This window comes from Prunus dulcis, unplaced genomic scaffold (genome assembly GCF_902201215.1).
Source record: "Prunus dulcis unplaced genomic scaffold, ALMONDv2, whole genome shotgun sequence".
NCBI classification, from domain to species: domain Eukaryota; kingdom Viridiplantae; phylum Streptophyta; class Magnoliopsida; order Rosales; family Rosaceae; genus Prunus; species Prunus dulcis.
This window is the reverse complement of record NW_023010015.1, coordinates 44,673-50,672: the sequence shown is the minus strand read 5'-3', so window position 1 is coordinate 50,672 and position 6,000 is coordinate 44,673.

The following is a 6,000-nucleotide window of genomic DNA, read 5'->3' as shown; positions in this document are numbered from 1 at the left end:
GTGAGAGAGATACTAGACGATGGGGGTGACATGAATGAGCATAAACACGTCAAAGCTGCTCGGAAGAAGCCGACCGATCCGAGTAAGTGATTGCAGCTACCGCTGTTCAGTTGGTTGAGGGTGACCGTGGTATTGCACATATACTCCCTTAATGTCATTATCTAATTTAAAATAACACAAATATCAGTTTCATTTGCTTCATATATAATTATTGGGACTATGTATTGCAAGTCATCATGTGTTATAATGTCTAACATTATATTTTGCAAATATCGAAATATTATTCAATAAGAAGTCAAAATCACAGCAAGCCGGGAATCAGTAAATGCTCCTTATCATGTCCATTTACATTAAAGAGCTGGCGTACTAATGTGTTCAAAAAATACTGACACGTGAGTCATAAGTAACATAACATGTGCTATACATTGTTTAGTGAATGGTTTATGGTATATATATATAATAAAATTCCAAATATTGCTGAAGATTTATTTGGTCTATATCACTAGGGATATGAGTGGCCATAAGCATGTGAGACCTGCTAAGAAGAAGCTGACGAGTACGGCCGAGTGATTGTGGCTACCGTTGTTCAGTTGGTTGGGGAGATCGTGGTATTGCTAAGAGGGAGCACATAATATGTTTTGCAATCAAATGTTCTTTTGTGTGTGGAATTATGAGTATTTATGTAAGTTAGTGTACCCTTTAATATTTTTCACCTAAGTATCGAAATGTAATTAGCTGCAATGTTATGTTTCTTTTTTACACGCTGCTTTCTATTTGCTCTGTTCCAACAAAGTGCTTCAAGTATCCTTCAGTTACAAAAGTGTACAAAATCGTGCCCCTAATAACCAGTCGAAAAAAGTGGCTACTGCTGGAAATGATTACTGGTAATGGAAACAACAGATGTGGCCATGCTGGAAATGCTGCATTAGCCTGAGGATTTGAAAAATGAATCTCTGTTAAAACATAATTCACCCTAAACTGCCCATTTTACATGGTTGCTGTCATTGCTTCTTCACATAACTCAAAGGTTTCATACTTGATCAAATGTCTATGAAAATTTATAAATAGGGAGAAGACGTAAAATTAACATGTCTCCAAATTTCATGGAAGAATGAAACCAAGCAAATTTTCATTTCAATTACCAGTGGACATAGTAAGAGCTCATCAGTGGACATGAACAAAAACACAATAATATTCAAAAACTGAATCTATAAAACTTCACCTCATCATTAATCTTCATAACAACCACATTTCGTCTAATACAAATATAAATCATTCAGATGGTCCGTGCATCCTGTCAAAATCGTCGAATAATGGGTCACTACGATGTATTGGAGTTGATTCGTCGTTGTTCGACGGCGATGTCCTGCATAAACATCAAACACAAGCACATAAAAATTTTACCTATTGAAATTTTAGATGTTATTACAAATAGTGTTAGCATCTTACGGTGTGTTCAAGGTTGGGCATTGTCTTCTATCATGACCAATGTGTCCACACTCCCGACAGTGTCTAATCCCTCGCTTCATTGCCTTTTCCTTTGCTCCCATTACTCCTTTCGACCTTCCTTTGCACCTCACTCTCTTAGGGTCTTTCATATATTGTGTTTGAGAGCTGGACCCTCCAACTTTGTTATTACTTGGTCCATCCTTCAGCAACTTCAACTTCACCTGCAAACTTTTTAGAGTCTCTGACAGTAGCTCACATCCTTCTTCACTCATTAATGCATCCTCAACCACATCTGAAGCAAGTCGAGACACTGTACTCCGCTTTATTAGAAGGCCAGGATCTGCACAGTCTTTAATTTCGTTGCCATTTGCATCTGACACCAATCCAGATTTCACAGTTTTATTCCACCTCTTCAAAATATATTTATCGGGCATATATTCAATCTGGTCCCTTCTGAACAATGCTAGGATGTGCTTGCAAATAATTCCAACAAATTCAAATCTTTTGCAGCTACACGATGCGTGGTCAGAATCTTTGACATATACGACTTCTGCCACTCTTGTTTCCCAATTTTTCCTTTCGCTAACGTTAAAGACAACTTTACAAGCATCCTCTGTTTTGAGCTCTAGGAAACATGCTGTACTTTGTATTAGTTCTTGCTCAAACTTTTGAAACATTGTCCTTGTGTACAAGGTAGCCATTTGTTTGTTCATTGGCATCGGTAGAAGACATTGAGCCACTTCAAATGCATCTACTTGATCAGCAACTAACTCTTTTTCACGTTGATGAGAAAGTGCCCTCTCAAATCGTATTATGAAATCCATCAGCGAATTTCTCCTTGATATGTATTGCTTGAAAAAACCATGAGAACCTTCCGCTCTTTGGCTGCTTGACATTCCAGCGGCAAAAAATTGTCGTGCGTAGGCTGGAACCCAAGATTCCCTTAAATCAAACATTGAACTTAGACATGGATGGTCAGTCAAACCAGCCTTTGTAACCACAGTATTCCATTTTGCATCAAACTCATCCTTATTGTCAGTATCCCATATGGCTTTCTGAAATTCACGCCAATACTCCTTATAAGCGTCACGTGGTAACTTAATAGAGAACTTTGATGTGATGTGCCATATGCAAAGTCGATGAAATGTAGTCGGGAAGGCTATTGAAATCGCTATGGCCATTGCAGCATCTTGATCTGTAATGATCGTTTTAGGTTCCCCACCTGGCATGGCTTTCTTAAACTCCTCAAACATCCAAACAAACGACTCAGTCGTTTCCTTGCTCAAAAATGCGCATGCTAAGACAATTGTCTGACCATGGTTATTAACTCCCAACATTGGTGCAAATGTCAAGTCATATCGATTCGTGTTGAATGTGGTATCGAATACAACAACATCTCCATAAAACCCATACGCCCGTCTAGAATTTGCATCTGCCCAAAAACATCGACTAAACCTGTCATGCCCATCTCCCTCAATCTTGAAATAAAAAGCCTCATTTTTTTTTTCTGTTCAGCCATAAAATACTCGGTCACTAGTTCAACATCGTGGTTCCTCAGCTTCCCATTCACACTACATTCAAGATTGTAGATATCTTTTTTGATAAACCCGATTTTATCCATTCCTCCGGATTGCACCTCGAAAATACTTACCTTCTGATGAATGGGAATATTAACTGAACCCAACTGTTTTGTGAGTACTTTTGTAGAATCTGAAATATGATGGTGTGATCTCAATAAATGCATTCTTTCTGAGGGTGTCATCTTATGATTGTGTCCCTCTGCAAAAAGAGATATGGTATACTTCTTGCTCCCATTTGTCTTCACAACCACAATCTTAGCTTTGCAATTGCATCTACTTATTCCCCGTTGTCTTTTTCTCTCCCGAGTTTCATCCCTCCTGTATGCACCTTGTTTGCAACATATAAATTCTTTCCTCAAAATCTCTTTCTTATTTTTTCCCCAAAAGCTAGAATGAAGTCGAATACCAAAGCCAGCAAAGAATGCATATCTATTATAGAAATTGTAAACGAGGTCAAGCGAGTCAAACTTCATCCCAACTGCTGGTGTTTCCTCATTTCTTACTTTAGGAATATAAACCCTCCCATTAGCTGTTGCACATTCATCACTCTCTGAGCCCCCAGACATTTTATCTACGGATATTATTGATCCACTTCTATATTACTGCATAGCAATTATTCATTCATTAATCAGTCATTACTGCATCACAACATATCAATGCATTCCACTTACACAAAACATTGCCCAAATTGACACAAAATACACATAGCCTAACTTCCGATTACACAAAACGCAAGCAAAATTTCATAAAAGTTACGTCATCTCTTGTGAAATAATCTGGTAAAAATAACATTAGAACCAACATGTTCAACTAAGAACACAAATGTAATTCAAACCACCAATTACAGAACTTCACCCAATATCCTCTCCAACTGCTTACTCCTAATGTCATTAAGCCTAAGTTTAGGTTCTTTTACCTACATTTCCTAATTTTCCACCTCGACCAACAACAATGAACTAAGTATATTGAATATTCATAAGGAAATGACACATTATTGATTCCAAAAATGACGCATTATTGATGCCACAAATGACGAATTTCCCACCCTCACAAAAAATAAACCAAACCCAATAAAATCAATCCAGCAAGTGAACTTACCTCTCAAAATCAATCGGGAGCTCTGAAGTCAGTCTGCTTGAAAGAATGTGGTGGACATTAGAGAAGACTCTTTGGTATTTGAGACTCCATCTCTACCAAAATCGAGGAACAACTGCTGCTGCGGCTTCTAGCTACAAAAAGAGATATGCTACTTTGCTTTCATCTGCAATCTTGTCAGCTGAATGAAAAACATAAGGGGTTTTCGCTTGAGCCATAGAATCAAAACAGGGCAACAGTTAGGTAAGAGCCACTCTTCGTAATACCCAGGATACCATAGATCGCAGGCCTCCCAACGAGCTAATGACAATCGAGTGACTATAAGTTTTGGGAGATTTGGATCCTTCTAATTCTGGGTTTGCTTTACATTCAAAAAGAGAGGATTGTGTTCTTCAGTTTTTCACAGAGAGGGAAAGAGGGGAACAACTGAAGTTGGGTTTCTAACGGGATTACGTGAACTCTATCTAATCATACGTTTCTACACCCATCTATGTCACTAATAAGCCTTAGAGTTTCATATTCCCCAGCCTATTATATTATTCAACTACTAATTTTTATTATCTCTTTTTTTTTTTTTTTCTTTTTTATAATTTTATGTTATTGTCGCTTATACATTTCCTTATCTTATATTCTACATGTATGTGTGTGGGATAAAGTTTTTTTACAAACTATATGAAATGTCTTTCGTGACTTGAAATAAAAGATAAAACAATTAAATTTTATGGACATTGGTGTGGTGTAAGCGAAAGAACTTTCGATGTTTTAGTTAGAGTTAGACATTGAAAAATAAGGGAACTTATAAATAAACTCAAAATGGATGTAGTATTTATAAAGAAGGACAAAATTAAAGTGTTTGGACAATAATGTCCTTACTCATTTTTATATTGCCTAAGGAGTCTTTCTATTTCTTCTTTTTAGAGGATGCCGTATGAAGCCAAAGAGTTTGGATTTTCTTGCTTTGGACTGATGCTGCATCTTTCTGCTAAGATGATCTCTTCATGTGAGATGATGATGCTTCTGCCTTCACATGGAGTTTATGCTTCCAATATGTTATCTATATATTGTGTAGCTCTTCTTCTCCTAAGCTATTCTAGTATGAGTTGTCGTTGTCTTCTGCTTCAATTTGTGCTGCTATCTGGCTATAGATTTCATCAAAAACTTTTGCTCTTGTTGTACTTATCCTGAATTCATATGTGTTATCTAGTCTCCTGCATGTAGACTCTGAATAAATCTTGATAAAATTAGATTGGTGAAGAAGGTTCAGACGATCATCTTTGAACAATTGTTGCTCAACTATTATTGCTCCTCTATATATTTTGAATGTCCTGCTTGGTACAAATCTTTGTCTTTGCTAATTATACCGAACTAAGTAGTTTATTATAAGAAATAATAATACTATGTTGTGCTCTATCTGGGTAAATACTATCCTCAAACCATTCTGGGGGTATGCTGATGAAATCTAATTTTATGCTCTTCCAAAGAGGAATATAGAAACTTATGACTTCTCTTAAATTTGAGGAAAATGAATCTAAATGATCACTATTTTCGATATAAAGTTTACCTAAATAACCATATTCTACTAAAAATACTAGAGTAACTGTGATAGTTTTTTGTTTATGCTCTAAATGCAGTTCTCTATATTCAACCATGTTAATACTAGCTAAGTATATAGTATAATGAGAACAGCTTTTGATAATAATTTTTATACCAGGATGTGGATTATTTTTTTAAATTGAAAAGAAAAGCTTGAATGTATAGTTGAAGAGATGTATTTTGCTCATACTCTAAAGCTCTAATACCATTATTTTTTAGCGGTCTCGGTCAAGGTTTCTATAGGCCAAAATAACAACCAGACACCATGCCTAGAACATGGAAC